This window comes from Gossypium arboreum, chromosome 1 (genome assembly GCF_025698485.1).
Source record: "Gossypium arboreum isolate Shixiya-1 chromosome 1, ASM2569848v2, whole genome shotgun sequence".
NCBI classification, from domain to species: Eukaryota; Viridiplantae; Streptophyta; class Magnoliopsida; order Malvales; family Malvaceae; genus Gossypium; species Gossypium arboreum.
Genome location: NC_069070.1, coordinates 86,826,221 through 86,839,133, shown reverse-complemented (window position 1 = coordinate 86,839,133; position 12,913 = coordinate 86,826,221).

Below are 12,913 nucleotides of genomic sequence, written 5' to 3'. Positions count from 1 at the left end.
CCATCGGGGTGTGCAGAGGAGTCGGAAGAGGTGGGGGAGGAGGAGTGTTTGGGTTCGCACGAACGAATTCTGTATACCAAGCATCCATCATTCGGAGGTAGGCTTCCCTATCCCCTCCACCTTGGCCCATACTTACAGGCTCACTCTCTATCGGGGCGGTCCCTTCTGCGGGAGCCGGCGCATTACTTTCTACGTCATCTGCTGTGGTTCTATCAGGATCCATTACTATAATAAAAACAATTTATAATAGTCAGGAATTGTCACACTATCAATATACATATATGTGGCATGTATAGCTAGACTCACACTCTGGCTAGTTCAGTCCTAGAATCGACTAAACCATGCTCTGATACCACCAAATGTAACACCCTTCACCCATGCCCGATGACGGGACAGGGTTCAAGGTGTTACCTGACTTAAACTCAATCAATCACACAAAAACTGAGCAGTAAAATTTCAATCAATTTAAAACTTTTCTTTTCACAAGTAATCTATCTCGAATACATGCTAATGAGGCCCAAAACATAGATCCGGAGTGATTTGGAACCCAATCGGGACCTTATGAAAAGCTTAGAAAATTTCATGCATCAAGGCTCCACATGCCCGTATGGGTATAGAACGCACGACCGTGTGCTTGGGACACGCCTATGTCCTGAACCCGTGTCTAAAAAAACCTGGGCATTCTGCCAAATCTACATGGCCCAAGCACACACCCGTGCCCTATAACTGTGGCCTTCACATGGTCAAGACACACGGCCGTGTCTCTTGTCCGTGTGCTACAAGCATGCATACTGACTTTATGACACAGCCTGGGCACACACCCGTGTGGCCTGCCCGTGTAATAAAATGACTTGAAAGTTTTAAGTGCAGGGGACGCACGGCCATAACACACACCCATGAGTGTGAGCCGTGTGTCACACACGGCCTAGACGCACGCCCGTGTGTCTTACCCCTGTGGATAAACTAGGCTATTTCCAAAGCCATTTTGTCACCCATTTTGTACAACCTACACAAGATCATGTCAATATACAATTTTCACCCCAAAAGTCACCAATTCATTCAAAGAAAGAACATTATATGCATTCATCAGAATGAATAATAGTCATTATTCCAGGCCTAATACAAAATGAAGGGCTTTTATCTTAAACCAAAATACATAAACAATTTCTCAATAATACAACTTACTAGCCTAGCCTTATACATGCCACAATAAAAAATATGAATCCAACTATACCAGGTATAACGGATGATAGTGTGATCGATATCTCTGACTTCAAGGGATCCTTAAGTAAATTGGCAGTACTGAAAGAAAAGGGAAAGGAAAGAGAGTAAGCATAAAGCATAGTAAGTTGCATATAATAAGTATACAAAAACATTCTCACCGTTTGCCATCATGCTTATAGCTCAAAGGTAAACATAACTTAACTTACTCAAGTCTCAATTTCTAAATTAAACTCGTTTCTCATGCTTATCATATAGGTACCTGTGACACTCGTAACATGATCATCCTTTCTTTATCAAAATTGAACTACAAATTTCACCATTGAACCGTTTTGGGATACTACTGGATATTCTATGAACCTTCGACATGGGATAAATTACTGATGCCATGTCCCAGAGATTGTCTTATACTGACTCTCATATATGCGTGTCGATGCATGTCCCAGATATATCTTACACTAGCACAACTCTTAGCCGATGCATGTCCCAGACACATCTTACACTGGCTATCTCTGTACAATGCCAACGTCTTAAACGTCTTAGCACATAAGCTCGTACAATGCCAATGTCCTAGACTTGGTCTTACATGTAATCAAATATCGATGCCACTGTCCCAGACAGGGTCTTACACGAAATCATATACGATGCCAATGTCCTAGACATGGTCTTACACGTAAATCACAAATCGATACCAACGTCCCAGACGTGGTCTTACACAATGACACATATCGGAATCTTATGTCATGACATATGTATCCTAACTATTCCTAAGGTTCGTACGTCGCTTTCGGACGTCGTAACTCGATCAATTCAAGCTCATAAATATTACTCCCGTACTTAATTCAATTTGGCATATACATATACACAAGTAATAATTCAAATCGACACCATAATGCACATACATTTCAATTTAACAACATTTATTTACTTATGAACTTACCTCGTACTAACACGAATGGACCAGAATGAGTATTCGACAATTTTTGACTTTCCCCGATCCAAATCTGATTTCCTCATTTCTTGATCTAATTTAATAAAAATTCAATTTATTTAATCATATACTCAATCAAATTCATCCAAAAACAAATAAATTGCTAATTACACTTTTGCCCCTGACATTTCACATTTTTCACAATTTAGTCCTTATTTCATAAAATACAAAACATTCAAAATTAGACACACCCATGCTTAGCCAAATTTCACTAAGGTCCCTAGTAGTCCATTTCTTTCATTTATTTCACATTTTGACCCCTCAATTTACAAAATTCATAATTTAGCCCAAATTACTCAAGTTCATCAAAAATTCAAATATAAAACATATTTATCTATCATCAAGTTTCCATATTTCATCAATTAAAAATTCAAAACTCACAAAACCAACAATGGCATAACTGAAAATCATCATCAAATTCTGAAATTGAGGTATGGGCTTGATAAAACATGAAGCAACGATCTCAAAAACCGTAAAAATTATCAAAAATCGAGTAAAAACGAACCTTAAATCAAGCTTGGACCATGGCCGAATATTCAAAGCTTTAAAACCCTTGTTTTATTTCTTCCAATTGGTTAGAAAAGATGAACTAATGGCCATATTTTTTTTTGTTTTAATTAATAATAACATATTAATAAATTTCTATTGTTACCCTTAACAAATAACCTTTAAAAACTTATAATGGATGTCCATAAATGTCCATTAACCTTATCAATGGTCTAATTACAACATATGGATCTCTCATTTTGAAAGACATAGAAAATAAACACTTTTAACAAACAGTAGACAACTTTTACATTTTACGCGATTAGGTCATTTTATCAAATTAAGCACACAAATGATAAAATCTTCATACGAAACTTTTAAACATGCCAATTCACATATAATAAGCACAAAAAATAATATTAAAATATTTTTTTGACTCAGATTTGTGGTCCCAAAACCACAGTTCTGATTAAGGTCTAAACCGGGCTGTTACAGTAATGGGGTCAATCAACTACGTAACCTAATCCTTATTGCTGATGTTAGGTATCGTGCCATTAGAAAATATGACGTGCCACTCTACAATGAGTTGAATCTAGGAATTAGAAGGCCAGATATCGAGGCACCACAATTCGAGTTGAAACCAGTGATGTTTCAAATGCTCCGAGCAGTGGGCCAATTCAGTGGATGCCCACAGAAGATCCACACTTACACCTTCGCTTGTTCATAGCGGTAAGTGATTCATTCAAGATAGCTGGTGTGACTGAAGACGTGTATCAACCCGTTTTTAGGTCAAATTGGAATAGTGGTTTCGGGACCACAAATCTGAAGTAGAAATATTTATTTTGTTATTATTTTAAGGTCTACAGTATGATTTAACGATTGTATGAAAATTTTGTTAAGAAATTTTATCGATTGAATGTCCAATTTGACTAGAAGGACTAAATTGCAATAGGTTCAAAACTTAAGTTCTCTATGTTAAAAGTGTCTAATTGCTATGAATCCTTAAATTAGATGTCCTTAAATGGTAATTAGACCATTATACTCTAGGGTAGATAAAAATGGACATGGTTAGGTGAATTTTTGAAGTTTTTCATTAATGGCATTTTAGTCATTTGGTAAATAAAGACAAAATTTAACAAATAAAAGATGTCATCTTATTCAAATTACTCCCCCATGGTCGAATTTCACAAGGAGAAGACATACCTAGGGTTTTGGCCACTTTCAAAATTGATTGTAAGTCCGTTCTTGTCCCGTTTTTAACATTTTTATATTTTTGAGATTGTTGCAACTTGATTTAATTATTTCAAGGACTAATTTGAAATAAAGGAGAACTTTAAAATTTTACCCATGTTGAACAAGTATGTATTTTGATGTTTGAAGGTAGAAAATGCATGTTTGTTGTTTTTTAAACGATTTTCGTAAAGTGATTTTTGGTAAAAATGATAAATAGGGACTTATTTGTAAAATTCTATAAAATGAGTATAAAAATGTGAATAAATGAAAAATGTGGACTTCCATGAGTATGAAAAAGGTTTGGCTAGGCTTGGGTTGTGAAGAAATTAAAAGAAATTCATTTTACGAGCCTAGGGACTAAATTGTAAAAATGTCAAAAGGTTAGGAGCAAAACTTTCTAGTGTGTTTTTGGGCTGAATTGAATAATGCGATGATTAAACAAGTTAAATTTGATATTATAGATCAAGAAAAATAAAGTTCGAATTTAGACCGGGGAAAGAACAATGTTTGGACTAAATCGAACTAATAGCCGTTTTTGTAACCGAGGTAAGTTCGTATGTTAAATAAGCTTTAATATAATTGTATTTAAATGCTTTAATTTTGCATGAACTGTATGATTGATTGTGTGGATGAGTTTAACTCTACGGACGAGTTCAATGACGGTTCGATAAGCAAAAAATCTCATTTGAACCTTAGGAATAGATTACGATACAAGTGACATGTCACTAGGGTTACCATGTTATGTGATTATGTGATTCGGGTGTTGGTCTCGTACATCTTATCGGTGGCTGAGTATATCAACATATGTTGCGGTTACTTAACAACTTGTGTGAGTAGCACCGAGTAGCTGCGTCTACATCTTGTGTGAGCAAGCCCGTTGATTAAGGTAGCATTGGCTACATATGTGGCGCTTAGTGTGTTAGATTCCCCAGTATCCGACATTATTATTCCGTGTAAAAGCCCATTTTTAGGTCAAATAGAAACAGTGGTTTCAGTCCGAAGTAGAAATGTTAATTTTATTATTTATTTAAGCTCTACAATATGATTGAATGATTATGTGAAAATTTTGTTAAGAAATTTTATCGATAGCGTGTCCAATTTGACTAATAGGACTAAATTGCAATAGATGCAAAATATGTTTTCTAGAAGCTAGAGGTGTCTAATTGCTATGAATTTTAAAATTGGAGGTACTTAAATGGTAATTAGACCATTATACTTTAAGTTGGACAAAAATGGACATGGTTAGGTGATATTTCAAAGTTTGACATTAAGGGCATTTTGGTCATTTGGTTAATAAGGAAAAAATTAACCAAATAAAAGATGTCATCTTTTCTAATTTCAGCTCCATGGCCGAAATTCACAAGAGGAAGACATAGCTAGGGTTTGGCCAACTTTCAAGTTCGATTGTAAGTCCGATCTTGTCTCGTTTTTTGATGATTTTTATATTTTTGAGATCGGTGTAACCTAATCTAACTATTTCAAGGACTAATTTGAGAGAAAATCAAAGCCTAAAATTTTACTCATGCAGAATATTTGTGTATTTTGATCTCTAATGGTAGAAAATATATGTTTTATGTTAGGTAAACAACATTACCAAGTGATTTTTTGATGAAAATGTCAAATAGGGACTTATTTGTAAAAGTTGTAAAATATGTGTAAAAATGTGAATAAATGAAAATTTTGGGCTGTTATGAGCAAGGAATAGGTTCAACTAGGGTTGGGTGTGATGAAATTGAATAAAAATCATTTTTACGAGCCTAGGGACTAAAATGTAAAAAAGTTGAAAAGTTAGGGGAAAATATAATTTTTGCCATAATGTACTTTTGGGATTAAATTGAATAATGTGATAATTGAATAAGTTAAATTTGATATTATAGATCAGGAAAGACGAGATTCTGACCTAGACCGGGGAAAGAACAAAGTTGTGGACTAAATCGAACAATTAACCATTTTGTACTAAGGTAAGTTCGTATGTTAAAAATAAGCATTAATATGATTGTATTTTATTTCTTTAATATTTCATGAATTGTATGCTTGATAAATTTGGATGAGCTTAATCTTATGAACGAGTCCGGAGATGAATCGACAAGTGAAAAATCTCGATGAACCTTAGGAATAGGGTAGGATACATGTCACTAGGGTTAGTATGTGTTATGTGATTATGTGATCCAGGCGCTGGTCTTGTACATCCTACCGGTGGCTAAGTATATCGGCATATGTTACGGATACTTGACAGCTTGTGTGAGTAGCACCGCGTAACTATGTCTTAACTGACAGGTTGTGTGAGCAGGCCCGTTGATAGCTTGAGAGCGAGCAACTATGAGATATGAGATTTGAGGTAGCATTGGCTACATATGTCACACTTAGTGTGCAAGAATCCCGAGTATTCGACATTATTATTCCGAGTGGTTTACAGGTATGTCAAAGATGAGATCAAGTGTAAATTCCTTTTGAGATGGTACAAGTTTGTACTTGAAGCTCATATCTAATCAATGCTTGAAATGATGAATATGAGGTAAGTTTTGTGATGGAATGAGCTATGATTATGGGACCATGGTAAATATACATTTAATTATGTTATATTATTTGAATGTTACATGTATGGTAGGTTACTTATTTCTTGCATACGAGATTACTAAGCTATATAGCTTACTCTGTTTATTTTCCATGTTTTTATAGTATCGCTAAGCTAACTCGGATCAGAGATCATCAGAGATTTGCCTCACACTATCAAAACTGTTATTTTGGGTATTTGATGATCATAGTATTTTGAAAGTATGGCATGTATAGGGACCTGGTCATTTTGTTATATATATCATAATGATTTTAGTCATGTATTGGTTTGTAATTGTCAAAAGTTGATGTGGTATTTGGCCATGTAACTTGGCTCATTTCGATTGGAATGGTAGTAAGCATATCTATATATATTTATGTATGCATGCGCGTGTAATCATCCTTTGTGTAATGTGGACTATGAATGCTTGGTGAATGATGGAATTGTGATTTAAAGCATGAATGTGAAATGTTTGGTAATATGATCTATGGATGAAATGATAAAATTAGTTACAATTAGGCATCTTGAAAATAGTCAATTGTGTTTGATAAATCTTGTGTGTATGGTAGATGTTGATATTGTATTAGCATGTATTGGTCATAATTGTGGATGTTGTGGTTGCCTAAATACATTATGTTTTGTGCCTTGAATTGGTGTAAGTGTATATGTGAATAAGGGTGGCAAATGGCTTGGTAAATAGCCTAAATTTTGTCCACACAGGTAGACACACGGGCGTGTTTTTAGCCTAACACGCGGTCTACCCCATGGGCATGTGTTCTGGCCGTGTGTCCCTTGCACCAAAATTTTTAGAAATAGAATGCTTAGAATTAAGCACACGGGTAGAGACACGGGTGTGTGTCTTAGCCGTGTGGACGGCACGACCTCGAACACGGGCGTGTGCCTTGGCCATGTGAAGTCTGCACCTATTTTAGAAAAATTAATTTTCCATACGGACTAGCACACAGGCGTATGACTTGGCCGTGTGATCTCAATTTATTCATGGGTTACAAGTCAGAGAGTTACACGGGGTCGGGACACGGGCGTGTGTGACCATACAGCCTACCCACACGGGCGTGTCCCATATCCATATGGGCGTGTAACCCCTGTTTAGTGGAAAAAAATTTTAATTTTTGTAAAAATTTCTAAAGTTCTCGGTTTAGTCCAGAACCACTTCCAAATCATGCTTTGAGCCTCGTAGGCTCGTATTAGGGTCTTTATGATTAATTACAAATGGTTTTAATTTAGACGCAAATTTATGACTCGAAATTGTATGATTGTTTGTGATGTGAGTCTGGTAATGCCTCGTATCTTGTTCCGACATTGAACACGGGTAAGAGGTGTTACATTTAGTGGTATCAGAGCTATGGTTTAGTCTATTCTCGGACAAACGTAGCGTGTGTAAGAGTCTAGCTATACATGCCATATATAAATTGTGATAGTGTGATGACTCTTGACAATTTAAACTATGTTTTCATATAGTAAATGGATCCCGACCAGGAAGTAGCTAATGATGTAGAAAGTAATGCGCCGGCTCCAGCCCAAGGGACCGCTCCATCCGAAAGGAGACCTGTGATGATTAGTCAGGGAGGAGAGGCTAGGGAAGCCTTCTTCCAAAGGATGAATGAGTGGTTTGCTGAGTTTGTTCGGACAAATCCGACTGCCCAACATCCTCCACCCTCACCTAACCCTCAATCGGTTCCCATAACTCCCCAAGGTGTGGATTTGGTAAGATTGAACAAGTCTCCAGTCGATAAGATCCAAAAACAATAGGCTGAAGAATTTAGAGCAAATATCGATGATTAGCTCGAGAGAACAGAATTCTGGCTCGAGAATTCTATCTGGGTATTTGACGAACTTTCTTGCACACAGGATGAGTGCTTGAAATAGGCTGTGTCACTTTTTAGGGATACGGCATATCGGTGGTGGAACACTCTAATATCAGTGGTACCAAGGGAAAGAGTTACTTGGGATTTCTATCAAGAGGAATTCAAAAAGAAGTACATCAGTCAACGGTTCATTGATCAGAAATGTAAAGAGTTCTTAGAGCTAAAATAGGGCAGTAGGACTGTGACTGAATACAAATGAGAGTTTGTTAGGCTCAGTAAGCATGCTTGGGAATGCCTCTTGACAGAGGCTATTATGTGTAAAAGATTCGAAGATGGACTAAATGAAGACATCAAACTGTTAGCTGGGATTTTAGTGCTGAAGGAATTTGTTGTGCTAGTCCAACGAGCTTGCAATGCAAAAGAGTTGAGCAAAGAAAAGAGAAAATTTGAGTTTGAGACTAGAGATTCGAGAAAGCGGCCGATGGATAAGTCGTTTCAATCCTTATCAAAGAAATCAAGAGATTTGTATGCTCGCTACAATGTGACAGCCCAAAATTGACCCTAGTCGGGAAGTGGTTTCGGGACCGCTAAACCGAGTCACCGAAATGTTTGAACGTAATATTTATTGTCTAGAATATGTAATTATGAATGTGTGAAAATTTCAAGCTTCGATTTAGCCGATTGCATGTAAATTCAGTTAGTAGGACTTGTGTGACACTTTTGAAAAGTGATAGGCTAATCTATAAGGACCTAATAGTGCATGTAGTCAAAGGGGAGGACTTGCATGTCAAATTCCCCCCCCCAAGTTCTAGTGGCGGCCATGATAAAGAATATGGGCAAAACATGTCATAGACATGTTTTGTTGGTGCATCATGGGTGAAAAAATAAATTAATGAGCATGAGTAATAAAGAAATGGAAAAAGAAAAAATGGTCTCATGCATGCCCCCATTGCCGTGTATTGAAGAAAAAAGAGAAAAATTTGTTCATCCTTTCCTTTCTCTCTTGACCGAAAATCCTAAGGAAGAAGAGGGAATTTTTGCTTCATGTTTGGTTTGGAAGAGGATTAGGAAGGGGTTTGGCTATACTTGCATCAAGATTAAGGTATGTTTGAGGTTGTGCCATGAGATTTATGCATGTTTTAGTTGCTAGCTTGATGTTCTTATTAGCCCATGGTTCAAATCTTTGCTATGTCATGGGAATGATATTCGGCCAAAGTGGATGTGGTGTTAATGCCATTGCATGTTAATTATCAAGCTTGATAATGATACATGTGATGGGGGATTGAGGACTCTTAGATTTTCTTTTAGCATTTTTGAATGAGATACTAAGTTCTTTGTTTAACCATGACCAAATTGAAATGGTATGGTGTTGTGGTGTATTCGGCCATGGTATATCCATAAGTATGATTCATGCATGTTGCATGGTAGGTAAGATTTGAGCTTTGGATATGTGTATATTTGGATATAAGCAACTTGAGATTCGCCCTTGCACCTACATGAATATATGTTTGCACATGATGTATTGGTATGACATATATACTATTTCAAGGTGTATATTTGCTTGTGATGATGTTTCGGTTATGAAGTAAATGAGAGATGTGTATTGAGCTACAATATGTAATGCGTTTGTTAGTAAAATGTATGCTGTTTTTTTTGTGTGGTATTAGTGTATAATTGGCCTCAACATGGACATGCATATTCGCCACATGAGAGGAATTGGTGTGCATGCATTCGGTTAGAGGCAAGCATATTGATGCCTATTCTTGGCTTAGAAAATTCGCTAAGAGGAATATTAACTAATGTGTTGAGTTCGATTCATGATTTCGTATATATGCGACTTTGATCCCTAATGAGTATATATATTGGCTAAGTACCTTGAATTCTCTTCGATGCTCAAATGATTAAATCAATTTATTTGTCAAATTAAGCTCAAGAGCAAAGGGAGCTATATCCGATAAAGGGAAGGAAAAAGTAGTCGAGTAGTCGTTTAAATTGCTCGACAATGTCCAAGGTAAGTTCTCGAGTAATGGAACTTAGATTATGGTTTGATTAGATCATGCTCTTTGTGTGTGGCTATTGAGCCGAAATTTGCAAATGTGATAAGTGACTTGTGTTTGAATTTTGCTAATGAGAATGAAATACGAATGTGTCATGATTTATTGATAATTGTGCTTGGCTATTTGAATGATGTCCGGCTAAGTCCCAAGGCTTTGTGTTAAGTGACTATATCCGGACTAAGATCCGAAGGCGTTAAATGCGTGTTAATAACTCTGGGCTAAGTTCAAGGCATTTGTGCGAGTTACTAAACCCGGGTTAAGTCCCAAGGCATTCGTATGAAGTTACTATAACCGGCTTTGTCCCAAGGCATTTGAGCGAAGTCGTTATATCCGGTTAAATTCCGAAGATACGTGATTCGAGAACGAGCGTGCTTGCTGTAAAAATTTCAGTCAATACGCTTGAAAAATTCCAGCAATGAGGTATGTTCGGATGTGCTTGAAATTAGTTGATTCCCTTCGAATGATATTCGCTCAGTCGAGTAATGAGCTTCCGGTATTTGGCTAAGATGATCCCTTATGTATGAATATAGGGGTTGGAATGTGAAATAAGTATGATATTGAGAATTTGTGCATACGAAATTATCCGTTAGCTATATGAATGCTATGCTTTTGTTGTGCTGGAATCCCTTGCTCAAACTTACTAAGCATAAATTGCTTACTCCGCTTTCTGCTTTCTTTGTTTTATAGATTTTGCTCGTTAGCTATCGGATTCGGGATCATCAAGTCAAGTCATCCACACTATCAAAGCCCTTTTGGTATTCTTTTAGTTGAACTCTGGATATGGCATGTATAGGACCACCCTTTGCTGTTTTTCAAATACGCTTTGTGAAGTATGTGTGTACTGACCATGCGAAAATGGCTCGTAAAAGTGGGGTATGGCATTAGACTATTTGTGTTTATGTATATATGTATGGTTTCATGATGTGAGTATGGACTGGAATGGAAGTGTTGGGCAAATGATCAGCCATTGGAATGGCTAAATATGAGTATATGTGGACCTATGTATGACAAAACTCTAGATGGTCCATGGAAACCACGAAATAGGTAAAGTTTACCTTGAAAACAGATACTGACAGCAGCAGTGGTGTGGATTTGAAAAATCACTAAAATTTGTAGGAATGGAATTAAATAGTGAATAAATTATGTGAATGAACCCTGATGAATCTACTTTCATATGGAAGAAACGAAAAGGTCATATGAGTTATATGTTAAGAGATATTAAAGTTCTCGTGAAACAGGGCCAGAACGGTTTCTGGATTCCCTGTTTCGACTTTGAAAATTTATTATAAATTAACCAGAAATGATTAGGAGTCATGACATATATGTATAGATTCCTCCTTGAGTCTAGTTTCTAAAGAAACAAACGGCATCAGTATTGAAGACCTGTATAGGAAGATATCCAATTCGTAATGCATAAAGGTCAGTGTAGTCGAAACCTGGAATAGGGGAGACTTTAACTAATAAACTGTACTAATTGGCCAGACCAAAAATTCTAGAAAAAAATATGTAGATGGACATATGAGTCTACTCTCGGGGAAAAATTACAAAACTGATTTTCGAGTTTTGAAACTCAAGATATGATTTTTAAGGCGACAGTGATGCAGTAACCAGCTTGTCTGGAAATTTTTAAATGGACAGTGAAAATGATTAAGTCAAGTTTGTGTGCACCTTGTGTTCGGCTCCGGTAACGAACTCGGGTACGGGGTGTTACAATTTTATTGGTATCAGAGCTACGGTTTAGTCGATTCTAGGACTACCGTAATGCGTTTGGGTCTAGCTATACATGCCATTTGATGTGATTATTTGATAGTGTGGTGATTTCGACGTCGAAATTGTGTTTATTTATAGTAATGGATCCCGATCCCAACCGAAGCGATAGTGATGATGTGGAGAGTGTGGCGCTGCTCCCGACAAGGGACAGCGCCGGACTCTCAACCTATTGCTAGCAATCCGAATGATGAGGCTAGGCAAGCCTTTTATAGCGTGATGAATGATTGGTTCAACCAATACATTCGAACTAATACTACTGTTCCACAACCTCCATTCCCGACTAATACAACCTCAAGACCTACAATGCCTCCCAGAATCGACCAAATAAGGTCGAATAAGCCCCAGCTGATGTAATCCGAAAACATGGGGCTACTGAATTTAAAGCTACGGATAGCGACGATGCCGAGCAAGCTGAATTTTGGTTGGACAACACTATCCGCACTCGATGAGCTATCTTGTACACCGATGAATGCCTAAAGTGTACTATCTCCTTGCTACGTGATTTCGCTTACTATTGGTGGAGTACTCGACTTCTATTGTGCCCCGAGAACAAGTAACTTGGGAGTTTTTCCAAACTAAGTTTCGGAAAAAGTATCGGTCGAGATTTATGGATCAAAACGGAAGGAATTTCTTGAACTTAAACAAGGTTCCATGCTCACATCGACTATGAACGAAAATTTGTGAGGCTTAGCCGGTGCGCGAGAATGCATTTCTTCGTAAGTCGTGATGTGTAAACGCTCAAGATGGACTGAATGATGATATAAAGTCTGTATGT